At 46.2% G+C, this 14730-nt stretch overlaps 1 pseudogene; it reads left to right on the top strand.

The window, feature by feature from the left end:
• LOC129327816 (zinc finger protein 850-like) overlaps positions 1-14730 on the top strand; it is a 57783-nt pseudogene that overhangs the window by 37633 nt on the left and 5420 nt on the right.

Raw genomic sequence — 14730 nt, 5'->3', positions numbered from 1 at the left:
AAGTTTCCAAACCCATAAGATCACAGTGTTAGCAATCTTACCCTCAGGCCTAAGAACTAGCACTCTGCCAGTGGCCCGGAGGAGAATGGACAATGCAGCCCCCCAGTAGAGAAGTTGCTTTGAACCAGACTGGATTTCATTTATAGATTTTCCCCCTCCCCAATGGGCACCCAAAGCAGCTTACAATACAACATAGTGGTTAAGTGGTTGGGTTACAAATAAGCACTCTGCTGGTTCGAATTCTACAATTGCCCTGAGATCAGTAGGTGCCTAGGGTAAACCACTCCTTTCAACCCCACCGCATTGTGGGAATGATAACAACACTGACTTTGTTCATTTGCTTTGAGTGAGGCACTAATCTGTCTAGAACAGCACATGTGCACAGTTATTATGTTTATTCTCCCCTTCTCCATTTTATCCTCTCAACAACCCTGTGAGGTAGGTTAGACTGAGAGTGTGTGACTGGCCCAAGGTCATTCCAGCAAGCTTTTATAGCAGAATGGGGATTCGAACCTGAGTCTCGCAGATCCTAGTCTGACAAGAGACAGAGAAAGGAAAAGGGGGAGGTAGAAAGAGCATCTCCCCACCCCCATGCTGCCCCAGAAGGAAAAGAAATAAAACCTTTATCTTACCTGCTGTTTCCACATCTCAAGATCACACTGCCCAAGAAGGAAATCCTCTGCCAGGGCCACAGCATGGGCACAGGTCTCCGGGCAATTTCTTCTTACCCAGTTCTGCATTTCCATGGGCAGGACAGTCAGGAACTGCTCCAGGATCAGCAGCTCCAAGATTTGCTCCTTGGAGTGCTTCTTGACCTTCAGCCACCCATGGCAAAGTTGCTGGAGCCGGTTATAAGTCCCTCTTGGCCCCTCAGCCTCCAGGTAGCAGAACTGCCTGAAGTGCTGGCGAATCTTCTCCCTGCTCATGGCATCCCCTTGCAAAATGGCTGCCTTCAATTTCCCATAATCCCCTCTGTCTCCCACCTCCATTGTGAGAAATGTTTGCTTGGCTTCTCCCCTGAGGGCTGGCAGGAGTCGAGCCACCCAGTCTTCCTTGGGCCACTGACAGGCTTCGGCCACTTGCTCAAAGGAGGCCAGAAAGGCTCTGGCGTCATCCCATGGAGCACTCTCTTCCACCAACTGGGGGACCCCCAGTCCCGCATGAGGGGACTCCACTGTTTTCAGAAACTCTTGCAGCTGAGCTTCCCAGAGCTGAGCTAACCCTCTTTCTAGTTCTTCTTTCATATAATACTGAGTTGCTGTTCCCAGGGATTGACCAATACTCCCCAAAGGCATTGCTTCATGGCAGGCGCTTCCTCCTGCAACATCCATCCTGCATCGATGATCTAGTGTCCTGCAGTTCCCCAGTCAGCTGTCCTAGAAGCATAATTAATAACAAAGGCAGAGCATTAATGTTCAGCATTCTACGTTTCTTTGGAACTTACAAGCTGGGCTGGGGTACCTCCCCTCAGTATCCAAGGCTGCATCACACAGATCTGGAGATTGTTTTCTCATTCCACCATATCAGTCCTCTCTGATTGGATTATCTTGCCCATACAAGGAAAATCCAGTCACAAACAACTGCTCTCTCAGCCAACGAGAGTTCGTGTTTAATTTTATATTTATTTCATTTATATCCCAAGGGGGACCCAAAGAGGCGTACGTCATTCTTTTCAACTCCAATAACCCTGTGAGGTAGGTTAGGCTGAGAGATGGTGACTGGCCCAAAGTCACCCAGCAAGCATCCATGGCAGAGCAGGAATTTGAACCTGGGTCTCCCAGTCCAGCTTTCTAATCACTACACCACCCTGGCTCAGAGAGATATTTATTTTTATTTATTTTATCGTATTTATATTCCGCCCTCCCCGCAAGGAGGCTCAGGGAGGAACTGGACGTTCCATCTGAGTATCTGAGTGACAGTCATTGGAAGGCCAATGGTCCTCAAAAATACATCTAACCACCTTTCAAAGGCCATCTAAGATAGCAGTTGACACCAGATCTTGTGGCAGGGAGTTTCAGAAGTCAACCACTTATACTTGTGTCTACCCGAAGTCTGTCACCACCAATCGATTTTGTTGAGTGATCACCAGTTCTGATATTCTACAGACAGAAAAAGATAAATTCCTCTCCCCCTTCCATGTCATCCGTTATTGTATAAAATTCTATCAAGTAACCCCTTTGTTGCACATCAGAATAAAAAGAGGTTCCTGCCAGACTTGGAGCTCGAGCAATGCACACAGTAGAGGTAGAGAGAACAAACCGCATGAAAGGAACAGGGAGGCCAGAAGTAAAGAAAGAGGGATTCTTGAAAGTGATCTAGAAAAGAGACTTTTAAACAATTCAGCATTTCAGTCCAGGACTACCAGCCTTTGGCCAAAACATAAAGGCTGGATAAAAACTTATTTATAACTGAACGTATTTAATAATTGCTAACCTTTACTTAAGAATTAAATGCACGCAATCCGGATCAAGCCCAAAGTCCCTGTAGTCCAGCATCCCATTTTCCATAGCAGCGAGAGCAAGGCACAGGGCTTAAGCTGCCAGCAGCTGGAATTCAAAGGTATACTGCCTCCAGACATGGAGGTTCCATTTAGTCATGGCAACTAATAACTATTGACAGACCTATCTGCCATTCTCAGCCTAACTGACCTCACAGGGTTGTTGTGAAGATAAAAACTGAGGGAAAAAGAACAACCTCAGCCATTCCATTGGGGAGAATGGCAGGGTATAAAGGAAACAAAACCAAATCCTATTCATGACTCTTTCTGAAGAAATATTTCCTTTGGTCCATTATCCTGAATCTATTTCCCAACAGCTTAATTGTCCCCAAGTTCCATTCCTATGGGAGAAGGAGAAAATATTCTCTTTACCCACTTCCTCCACCCCATACATCCATTTAGAACCCTCTGTCATGCCCACACACAGCAGTCATTAATTTATTTAATAGATTTTTATACTGCCATCTTTTCTTCAACCTAAAAAGTCCCAACTCTTTCACTTTTCCTGATGGTGAAGGTGCCCCGTCCCCTTGGTAGCTGGGCTTGCCCTTTTGAGCAATATCTTCAATACTGGAGACGGCAGCCCAATCCCTATTCTGTCCCTGCTATCATGGAAAAATGTGCCCATGAACACAGGCAGAAACTCAAGAGGTGAAGATTTACCCTTTTGCTACATCTGCTGGGGCAAGGGAGAGGAAAAACTTTTGCTATACTTTATCTATGTTCTAAAAGGGGGGACCCTTGATGTACCAAAAAGGGGGGGGGGGGTTATGTCAGCAGCTGAATTTTTTTTTCTGTTTAAAGTCTCTGCCAGGAAGCCATGCAGGCCAAGCTTGCTAAGCCAACTCTTCTCCAAGATTATAACATTGCTGATTTTCCTCCAAGAATAAATCAAGATGGATAGACATGTTAGTCTGTCTGTAGCAGTAGAAAAGAGCACAAGTCCAGAAGCACCTATAAGACTAAAAAAAATTGTGGTAGGGTATGAGCTTTTGTGAGTCACAGCTCACTTCTTCAGATACTTCCCACTTCAGGTATCTGAAGAAGTGAGCTGTGACTCACAAAAGCTCATACCCTACCACAAATTTTGTTAGTCTTATAGGTGCTACTGGACTCTTGCTCTGTTCTACTGCTCCAAGAATGATTCCCTACTATCCACAGGATTTGAATCCAGCGGCACCTTAGAGACGAACAAGCTATTCAGAATGTAAGTTTTTGAGAGTCAAAGCTCCCTTCTTCAGACACCTCCTTCAAGAGCACTGACTCTCGAAAGCTCACACTCTGAAAATCTTGTTGGTCTCTAAGGTGCCGCTGGATTCAAATCCTGCCGTTCTACCTCAGACCAACACGGCTATTGCTCACCTAAATCCAGAGGAGTTAGCCGTGTTAGTCTGTAGTAGCAAAATCGAAAAGAGTCCAGTAGCACCTTTAAACTAACCAACTTTACTGTAGCATAAGCTTTCGAGAATCATGATTCTCTTCGTCAGATGCATGACGCAGTCTTCTCGCATCTAACAAAGAGAACCATGATTCTCGAAAGCTTATGCTACAGTAAAGTTGGTTGGTCTTAAAGGTGCTACCGGACTCTTTTCGCTTTTACTCACTTAAACTATCCCTCTCCTACCAACCATTTGGAAACTCACCAGCTCCGGCGCTCGCCTCCGTCTTCTCTGAATCGCAGCCAACCGAAGAATCAGCCCCCAGCCAACCACATGCACAAGCCCGGGAAGGACCCCACCCCTTCCCCCTTCTGCACTTTCCATCTCAATGCCTTCCTGGGCGCCTTCAACTAATCGCTTCTAACCATTATTCCAACAATGGCTGTCCCTCTTTTTCAAACCAGCCCAGATGCCCTTGGGGCTGGCTGCGAGATTCCTGCTACTCCGCCCTGCTTATTTGCTCCCCGGGTCTTTAAGCCTCCCAAATGCCGCGCGGGGATTTAAAGTGTGTGTGTGTGTGTATAAAGCCACCCACAGCAGCCTCCTTGCTCAGCCCTGACCCCAGATTATTTCTATAGGCGCAGGAGCTGCATCCCAGCACGAACTGGGTGCAAACCGCTGCCTGTTTTCCTGGGAGTAAGCTCCATTGAACACAACAGGGCTGAGTAAACTCGCACTTGCACCAGATTACCATTGTGCGTGGCTGATTTTTTCTTTGTTGTTTCGGGTTTGTTTGGTACATTCATATGCCAGGCTTAGAATTGCTCTGTTTCAGCATTGCTTGGGGTTTCTGCTGGTTTTAAATCTTTGCAAAGTTGCATTTAGATACCCTATTACATTGTTTCTTGAAATACGTTTGAAATTGATTGTGCTGACTCACACTGTGGAATCTGCTTTGAGTCTCGGTGAGAAAGGTGGACGATAAATAATGTAAATAAATAAATTTGTATCCTTCCCTTAAAGAGGCAAACCTCATTCTCCCATAGGGGAGAACAATGTAAGCGGCTTTGAGTTGCCACTGGAGAAGGATATGGGGTATATATGAATGAAATAAATTGCCCCCTGTTAAGTGTGATATTTTGAATGCTATTAGGTCTAGCTAAACTATTATGTCCAGTGGCAAAATGGCTGCCGCCCGTGTAGATGAGAAAAAGTGGACACACCAGAGAAAGGTCTCTACCTGGGAGGGCAGGGGAGTCCCTAGACAGACAGAAAGTTATGTTTTTGAAGCAAGAGAAAAAGGGAAAGCCCCTTGGGTAGCAGCCGCATGAATTCTGAATCTGCTGCAGGAGAGGCACAATGGGAAGCGCTGTGGAAAGAAGAGCAGGGGCAGGATGGGGTGGAAAGAAAAGAGGAGCCTGCTGAGGTGAGATTAGAGGGGTGGCCCTTTACAGACTGATGCAATTCATTCCAGCCAAAGTTTTCCTTAATCAGAGCTCAGGGCACCAGATGAACAAGAGTTCGTGTTAGGGTTGCCAGCCTCCACGCGGGGCTTGGAGACCTCCCAGAATTGCAACTGATCTCTAGACTACAGAGATCAGCTCCCCTGGAAGAAATAGCTACTTGGAAGGGTAGACTCTCTATGATATTATACCCCGCCAAGGTTCCTCCCCTCCCCAAATCCTCCCCTCCCCAGTATCCACCCCCAAATCTCAAGGAATTTCCCAACCCGAAGTTGCCTTTCCTGTCTCCAGGGCATCTGATTATGTGAGCTCTGCTTCTGCTAGTCCATCTTTAAGGCGCAGACTTACAGCGTCATCATGAGTCTTTGGACAATCCCTTGTGTGTAGGGCCTGCCCTCCATGCATCTGACGAAGAGAACGTGATTCTTGAAAGCTTATGCTACAATAAAATTGGTTAGTCTTAAAGGTGCTACTGGACTCTTTTTGATTTTGCTACTACAGACTAACACGGCTAACTCCTCTGGATCCCTTGTGTGTGTTTACCTGTATATATTTTTTAGGCCTGAGCGACAGGCTCGACGTGGGGGAAAAATAAAGTCACTTTCTGCTGCAGTAAAGCATTCTTCCTGGGATAATTTACCCTGGAATGTGACTTTCCAGTGGTGTGTCTTCCCCTGCCATTCTTTGCTTCAGCCCAGGGCCTCCCCTGGGGTCAGCGAATGGGACTTCTGCTCCTTTGTGTGTCTCCAGGATCAATTTCCTCTTTTTGTCTAGCAAATGGGTCTTCTTTCTCTCTCTCCTGGGACCAAATCTTTCCTCCCCTTCTGCCCCAAACCTGGCTTTTCTCTCAGTGTATTTCCATTTCCAAAGAAAATACAATTGCAAATGAGGCGGCAATGTTAGTCTGTCATAGCAAAATAAAAGGAAAGTCACCTTCAAGACCAACAACATTCATTTTCAATCTGAGCTTTCCTGAGTCACCGCTCACTTACTTCCATGACACAGGAAAGATGTGGAAGATCAGAAAAATCTCAGTAAAGGGCAGCTAATGAAATCTTAAAGGCTAATGAGTCTTTAAGGCAGCACCGAAACTAGGCCCAAATTGATCCTGGAGAGCACAACTCCACTGGGCTTTTATTTTATTTTACAAAGAACATGTGCAAAAAAGATCCCCTGGTAGGGTTGCCAGTTCCAGGATGGGAAATTCCTGGAGGTTTGAGAGTGGGCATTGGGGAGGGGAGGGACCTCAGCAGAGCATAATTCCATAGAGTACACCCCCCCCCCCCAAAGCTCCCATTTCCTCCAGGGAAACTGAACTCTGTCGTCTGGAGATCAGTTGTAATTCTGGGAGATCTCCAGGTCCCTCTTGTAGGTTGGTAACCCTAGCTTGTGGGGAGTTATTTCAAAGAGCAGAGGTTTACCACATAGATCTATTGGCCTGAGAGATCCTTCCCTTCCCTCCAAGAATACAGGGAGAAAGTAGTCTCCTCCAGACACTGTGGGATCCTCCGGCTAGAGTTAAGGGTCTGCCTTGGTCTCAGGAATTCTCACAGTTGGCCTTCCAAGAGTTAAGGGTTAAGCATCATTCTAGTTCCTGACTATCAGGCTGGTGACCCAGAGGCAGCTCAGTGTAGCTCCCCAGGTGCTTCTCAGCTCCTTTGGTATTGCAATCCCAGCAGGACCAGGGGATGCAGCTTGGGCTGGGGGTGGGTGGGCTACATGAGGCTTGCGAGAGGCCATGGAGGCCTGCAAGGAGCCCCCCTTCATCTGCCATCCAACTGTGATCTATTGGGGGGGGGGGTTGAGAAAGAGGGAGGCATTCCTCCATCCAGTTCCAGCACAGACCGCATGTATACCTCCATGTCGAGATCCAGTTGACAGCCTTTCTCCTCCCAGTTACCAATTGCCATCCACTTGGGGAGAAGACCGTTGCCAACTGCTCTGATCCTTATTTGTTTATAGGTTAATTTCTTTTGCCTTTCTCCCCCAACAGGGGACACAAAACAACATTTTATTCAATTTTATCCTTACAATAACCCTGTGGGGCAGGTTAGGCTGAAAGAAAACGACCGGCCTAAGGTCATCCAGTGAGCTTCTGTGGCAGACTGGGTTCGAACCCATGTCTCCCAGATCCTAATCCACCTCTTTAACAACTACACAACACAGATCTACTTCTGGCGTGCTAAAGCTAGCAAAAAGGCCTTATTTGTTCAAGTTCTGTTTGTATTTTGCCCCTTCTCCTGGGCTCACAATGAATACCATCTTTTTAAAACAAACGAAAGAGATTGTAAAAAATGAGCTGCCCCATAAAATGAAAAGCTCTCCTTTTCACATTTGTCCTGGCTGATGTTGGCTACACCAAAGAGGAAAAAATTAACAATTCTTAGAGAAAGAATTCTGGTTCTGTGGACCTCTGATTAACTATATAGTTATCTTTCTTTAGCTTGAATCAAATAACAACAACAACAACAACATGTGATCTTTATTTATTATTGTGTTGTGTGAAATTTGAATAATGATAATGATCATAATAATGATAATGATAATAATAATGTGCTACCATTACATTTTATTAATTTTTCAGAAAATTAAAACAGGGAGGGTAACGGGGGTAGCGAGGGTGGATAGTGAAGGAAGAAGCAAAAATCATGCTATATTACCTGCTTACAACAGTACTCTACATATCATTTAGTACTACAAATCGGTAGACTGTGATAATTGAAACAAATTACATTAAAGCCTTTATATTCTTAGCACACTCAAATCTTTATGCCTACTTTTAGCCCAGTCATAGAATAGATGCTATAATCTACGGGACCATATCTCCCCATATATTCTCCGGAGGATACTTCAGTCAGGGGACAAACAGCTGTTGGTGGTCCCTGGCCCCAAGGAGGCCCGCCTAGCCTCGACTAGAGCCAGGGCCTTTTTGGTCCTGGCTCCCACCTGGTGGAACGCTCTATCTGCTGAAATCAGGGCCTGGCAGGACCTACTATCTTTTCGCTGGGCCTGCAAGACAGAGTTGTTCCGCCAGGCATATAGCTGAGACTGGGCCTCCGCCGGCCTGAAAAAAGGGGTGTATACAATCTTAACTCTCCCTTTGAAGGCTGTCCACCATCCTGTTTTAAATGTGTATTAATACACTGTTGTTTTAATGCAGATGAATTTTTATTGTATTTTAATATGTTGTTATCTGCCCTGATCCCGCTCACGGGGAGGGCGGAATAGAAATTTGAAATCAATCAATCAATCAAGTCCCAACTGACTTACGGAGATCCCTCATAGAGTTTTCAAGGCAAAAAGTGAGCAGAAGTTATTTGCTGTTACCAGTCTCTCTGTAGTAACACTTATCTTCCTTGATGGTTTCCCATCCAAATACTAACCCTAACCAACCCTGCTTAGCAGCCAAAGCCCTATTGAGCTTGGCCTAGTCATAGCTATTCATGCTGCTTAACCGATTTATACAGAAATGAAATTTCAGAGTGTTTACTTTTCCATAGATCCAGAGGAGTTAGGCGTGTTAGTCTGCAGTAGCAAAATAGTAAAGAGTTCAGACTAACCTTTAAGACTAACCAACTTTATTGTAGCATAAGCTTTCAAGAGCCACAGTTCTCTTTGTCAGATGCAGATTCTTGAAAGCTTATGCTACAATAAAGTTGGTTAGTCTTAAAGGTGCTACTGAACCCAAACTTTCCAATAACTGTAGTCCCCATTTCCCTATGTTATAATTAATGGCTTTGTAGCTGTCTCTTGCCTCTTTCAAATTCACTCTTGTCCAATGCATGAAAATATATTCAGAACTAAAGGCTTACAGCTCTATAAGTCATTTTGAGGTCCCTTGGCAGCCCCGTAGTGGGCTCCACTGTGGTGTAACAGTTCGAATGCTGGTTTAGGATGAGGGATTTGAACACGAGTCTTCCCGAATGTGCATGTATGGGCAGTTGTTAACTTTGCCCATTTAGGTGCCATTCTGTAAATGGGAAAAATCAACAACTGCCCATATGGGCACATTTTCTGTTGCGTTCCCCACCTTATGGAATGGCCCGCCTCGTGAGATTAGGAACTGCTTATGCTATGTTTTCGCTTTGGTAATGGATTTCTGCTTGTTTTCATATATCTACAAACCAACCCTATTGTATTGTGTATTGACATTGCATTTTTATTGCTGTTGATTGTATTGCCTCACATTGTGTAATCAGCCTTGAGAAAGGCAGACTATAAATAACATGAAAAAATAAAGAACATCTATCAATCAATCAACGGTTCCAGCTTGCTCGAAGCCACTGAGTGAATTAGCGGAGATGTGATTTGAAGGCGGGGATCTCCAAGAGGACAGGTTCTGTTCTCTGTGGCAACCAGATTTAGGTGATATTGTTTTTCCAGACCATTAATAACACACGTGATGGGCTTTCAAACTCTTGAAATGCTCCACATCATTAAATACACTAGAAATGTCTTCCACAAGGTAGAAGGGATTTGGCAAGGGAACAAACAAAACACGTGTCCTGTTTCTTGTGGAAATTCAAATGGCCAATGGGGTGGGAAATGAAGTATTCAGGAACGCAGTTGTGTAAGTGCCAGGTTCTGGCTTCACTCTCCACCATGCAGAGTCCTTGGTGACTGGCAACCTGTGGTGTCTGACTGAAGTTCCTGCCACAGAGGGAGCTGGTCGCTCTCTTGGGTCTTCTGGTGCCTGGCAAGGTCTGAGCTCGCACCAAAGCTCCACCTGCAGTCCAGACAGACATACAGCTTCTCTCCCATGTGGATTCCCTAGTGCCTGGCAAAGTCTAATCTCCAGCTGAAGCTTTCCCCACAGGTGATTCTCACGTCAGACGTATCACCTCTTGGTGAGAGGTTGAGGATATGATATTTCTGACATGAGAATCCCACTGTTATGTGACTACTTTGAAAAAGAATTTGGAAACAGGGAAAATATGCACTGGATTATTGAGGCTTATATAGCACTTTGAGGTTCTTTAAAACATACTCAAGCCTATTGTAAAAAATGTGTTAGAGCAGTACAGAATTTTGTTAGCCATTAAAATTCCTTTGAGGACAAATTACATACATTTCTCATATGCTATAGCTTCTGGTTTTCTCAGTATTTCATTTGGATAATTTTGATTGATGCCCTAGTTAGTTTTCACAGCTTGTTGCCTTTGTTTTGAGCTTTTCCCATGAGACTCTCTTTTGCACACGTTACATCTGGAGAGTCGTGCCTAATTCTAACTTTGGAGATTTCAGGGAAGAGGCTGGCTCCCAGATAAAGGTAGGAAACCAATTCACCTGCAGATCACTTGGCTTCCCTGGAAAGGATTCTTTGCTCAGGGGCTGGGTCAGTGTCCCGTTCTTCCAGGAAATCCACAACCACCGTATCACACGAATGGGACCCCTTGACAGACAGAGGTGATCTCTTTCAAGGCACTGTGAAAAAGCTAAAAAGCCTAATATTTAATCCACTGAGGTCCAGTCCTGGCAGCCTCTGCTGGGGATAAGTTTGCCAGTTGACCAGAAAGGGGGGAAATGGCTCACTTCTGCTTCTGTGCCTTTAATAGATGTCTGGTCTGCAGACATCAGCAGGTGAAGGTTACCAGGGCACAGAAACAAGCAATGTCACCCGTTAACATATGCAGATATCGCTTGCTGTTAAAGGCACAGGAACAGTGGCCGTCAAGAAGATGGTGATCCTAGCAGTGGCTTAGGACCCAGAACTTTAGCTTGTCTCCCCCATGAGGACCCAAAGCAGCTTACAACATTATCTTCCCTTCTTCCATTTCATATTCACTACAACCACCCTGGGAGGTAGGCTAGGCTGAGATTGACCGACCCAAGACTGCCTGATAAGCTTCCATGACAAAGTGGGGATTCAATCCTGGGTCTCTCAGACCCTAGCCCCATACTTTAATCACTACACCACAGTTCCAGTATAACTAGGGTTGCCAAGCTCCCATACCCTTCCGGTGGGAGGGAGGGGGACCTGGCTCTTGCCTCATGCCTTTGGCGCATTTTCCCTCAGAAAGTGACATCACATGCTGGCCATGGGTATGATCCCACCCTTTGCATGGGGCTAATTCTGGCCCATTTGGGGCCAATATTAGCCCCAGTGAAGCACGGAAGCATGACCACAGCTGGCGCAATGATGTCACTTCAGGAAGTGACATCATTGCACCCTGCTAGGAGCACGCCCGGTGCACACTTCCAGGGTTGCCTGCCAGTGGCGGGTGATCTCCGGGAGGCTTGATGTGATAACCACTTCTGGGCATACAGGAAGTGATGTTTTTGCAACATTGCTGGCAAGGGCCTGCCCTAAGCAGGTAAGTTCTCCCTGCCATTCCGTTACCCCTTGTTGGCCATTTGAACAGTGGGGGGGGTCCCCCCCTCCTCTAGTGGGTGGCAGGCAACCTGAATAAAACCACATCTTATAAACCATTAAGATCCACGAAAATCATTAAAATAATTAAAACACACACAAAGCATAAAAACAACAGTAACAACATTGGGCAGGAAGTAGGATCTCTGAGGGAATGCCAAAGGAAACAAAGACATTCTTCACCTGCTGGCAGAAGACAGCAGCAGAAGGGGACAAATGAGCCTCCCTCAGGAGAGACTTCCAGAGTTTTGATGCCACTACCAAGAAGGCCCTTTCTTGCGTTGCCACCTATCTAGCCTCAGATGGTGGGGCCACCTGAAGCAGGGTCTCTGAAGCTTGTAAGTGGCCCTATTAAGCTTGCCGTTTGAGGCAGAAACCCTCTGCCAGGGCCACAGCATGAACTCAGGGCTCTGGTCCCTCTTTCTTGACCCAGCATCACATCGCCTGGGGCAGGATTTAAGGAAATGCTCCAGGATTAGGTCCCAGACCTGCTCCTTAGGGTCTGTCTCTCTGGCTCTGGAGCCAGGTGTACACCTGGAGTTGTGTACACCTGGAGTTTCTGGAGCCAGGTGTACACCTTGTGGGGTGCTTCAGCCTCCTCATAAAGGAACTGTTTGAAGTGCTGGCAATCGAGCTCTCTCCGGATGGAGGGCGCTTCAATACCCCCCTCATTACTCCTGCAGCAAACCTGGTGGGCTTCTCCACTGGTTCCTGACAGGAACCAGATTCTTCTTTTCCTTTTGAGACCACTGAGCATGCTCAGCCGCAAAGGGGGCCAGGGCACCTTTGCACAATCCAGTGATGTGGAATCCAGGAGCTGTGGGCTCTCCTGCCCCAGGTAAGGAGCCCACATCATCTTCAGGAACTGCAGCCATTGGGCATCCCAAAGGAAAGATTGCCTTTCCTCCCGTTCTTGTTTAACCCACTGAGAGGTGGCCCAGCAGAGGAATTATCTCAAAGTTAGCCGTATTAGTCTGTAGTAGCAAAAATAGAAAAGAGTCCAGTAGTACCTTTAAGACTAACCAACTTTACTGTAGCATAAGCTTTCGAGAATCACAGTTCTCTTCGTCAGATGCATGGAGGGTAAGAAGAAACTGGTCAGATACATAGGTGGAGAGGGGAGGGGGGAGTAGATGCAATCAGTAGTTTCTGATAATGGGATCAGTTGGCTTCTGATAATGAAATCAGTTACTTCTGATAATGAGATAACCATCCGTAGTCCCTATTCAATTCAAGTCTGATTGAGTCAAATTTACATATGAATTCCAATTCAGCAGCTTCCCGCTGGATTTTGCTTTTGAAAGGCTTCTGTTGAACTACAGTGACCTTTAAGTCCTTGATGGAATGTCCTGGTAGATTGAAGTGTTCTCCCACTGGTTTCTGGATGTTGCCATTTTTAATGTCAGATTTGTGTCCCTTTATTCTTTTGCACAGAGGTTGGCTGGTTTGTCCAATGTACAGAGCAGATGGACATTGTTGGCACATGGAGGGATTCTTCCTTCTCCTTCAGATCCTTCCTCATGGATCGGAGCTTGCTGGGCCCTGCTTCTTGGCTTTAATTCCCGGGACCTGGTAATTTGGACCAAAGGAGACAATTCCCCTTTTCTCAGTAGGCATTTCACTGGCATGATAATTCCCTGCTTGAAAGTACGGAACCACAAAATAAACCCTTTTGAAAAGGTGCTGTGATTCAGCTCAGTACAGATACGTCAACTAAAGATACTGTACATTGAACACACATGAAGCTGCCTTATTCTGCACCACAGCCTCAGAGCCAAGCTACAAGTGACGCCTGACACAGGTTGGATACTTGTCAGCTTCCCTCAAGTTTTGATGGGAAATGTAGGCATCCCTGTCTTGCAGCTGTAATGGAGAGCCAAGTTGTAAAACCAGGACGCCTACATTTCCCATCAAAACTTGAGGAAAGCTGACAACCTGTGTAAGGCATCACTTGTAGCTTGGCTCTCAGAACCCTTGCCTGCTCAGACTGGCAACCATTCTCCAGGGGCTCAGGTGAAGTTTTCCACATCACTTGCTATCTGATCCTTTTAACTGGAGACGCCAGGGACTGAACCCTAGACTTTCTGCATGCCAGGCAGCTGCTCTACCCTTGAGCCACAAGCCCTGTTAAAGGAACATGAGAGGGAATGTGGTGCCCTTTCTCTCCCCTTTGCATGACAGAGATTCCCTCTCCTCTGCAGCCTCATGTTTACCATTCCAATGCAATGATGGCTAGTCTGCACAGTCTCCGTCCGCTTTGGACCTCGAATGGTTAAACTCCCCACCGAGTTCCCACCGGCTAGCCAGGCAGGAAACTGAGGAGAGGAGGAGGGCTGTGTCGGATGTCAATTTCAATGCACTTCCGGAGGTGTTTCCCACGAAGCTGATATTATTGGGATTTTTTTTTCCTTGCAAGAAGAGAGCTGGGAGGTTGGTGTGTACTTCATGACGAGGTGTTTGGGGAGGGGGGAGAGATAGGGGGCGGTGCATTGCAAGAACGAAGGTAAGGTACGCATTTGTGGCCTGGGGGACTGGAACATATGAGTAAAGCAGACCTCCCTACCGCCCCCCACCCCAGCAATTTCCCTCTTTAAAAAAACCCTGAGCAAACTGTATGCTGTGCTTTTAATAGGAAGCTGCCAATTTCTTCCTCTGACAGGTTTCCCCAGGGAAGAGATGAAATAATAGGGGGAGGGAAGCTTTGTTTGTTATATCCTCCATAAATAGAGCCTCCATGTGCAAAGGCAGCATATCTCTAAAAGCTCCTCTCCTCCAATATGTATTTATTTAACGTGTATCCTGCTTTCTTCTTCAACAGGGACCCCAAGCAGCTTACACTGTTCTTCTCTCCTTCATTTTGTACTCACAACAACCCTGTGAGGTAAATTAAACTGTCTGGCCCACAGTCACAAACTTGCCCATCTGTTGAGGTCTTTGTTAGAAATCCCTTTTCAGAGTGTCCCTCTGGAGGTATTTTCCTCTCGCACCATCGCAGTTTCTTTGCAGTCTTTATTGGCTTTG

Source organism: Eublepharis macularius, chromosome 4 (assembly GCF_028583425.1).
Source record: "Eublepharis macularius isolate TG4126 chromosome 4, MPM_Emac_v1.0, whole genome shotgun sequence".
In the NCBI taxonomy this organism is placed as follows: Eukaryota; Metazoa; Chordata; class Lepidosauria; order Squamata; family Eublepharidae; genus Eublepharis; species Eublepharis macularius.
The sequence above is the reverse complement of the archived record's forward strand: the minus strand, read 5'-3'. Positions and strand labels throughout refer to the sequence as shown.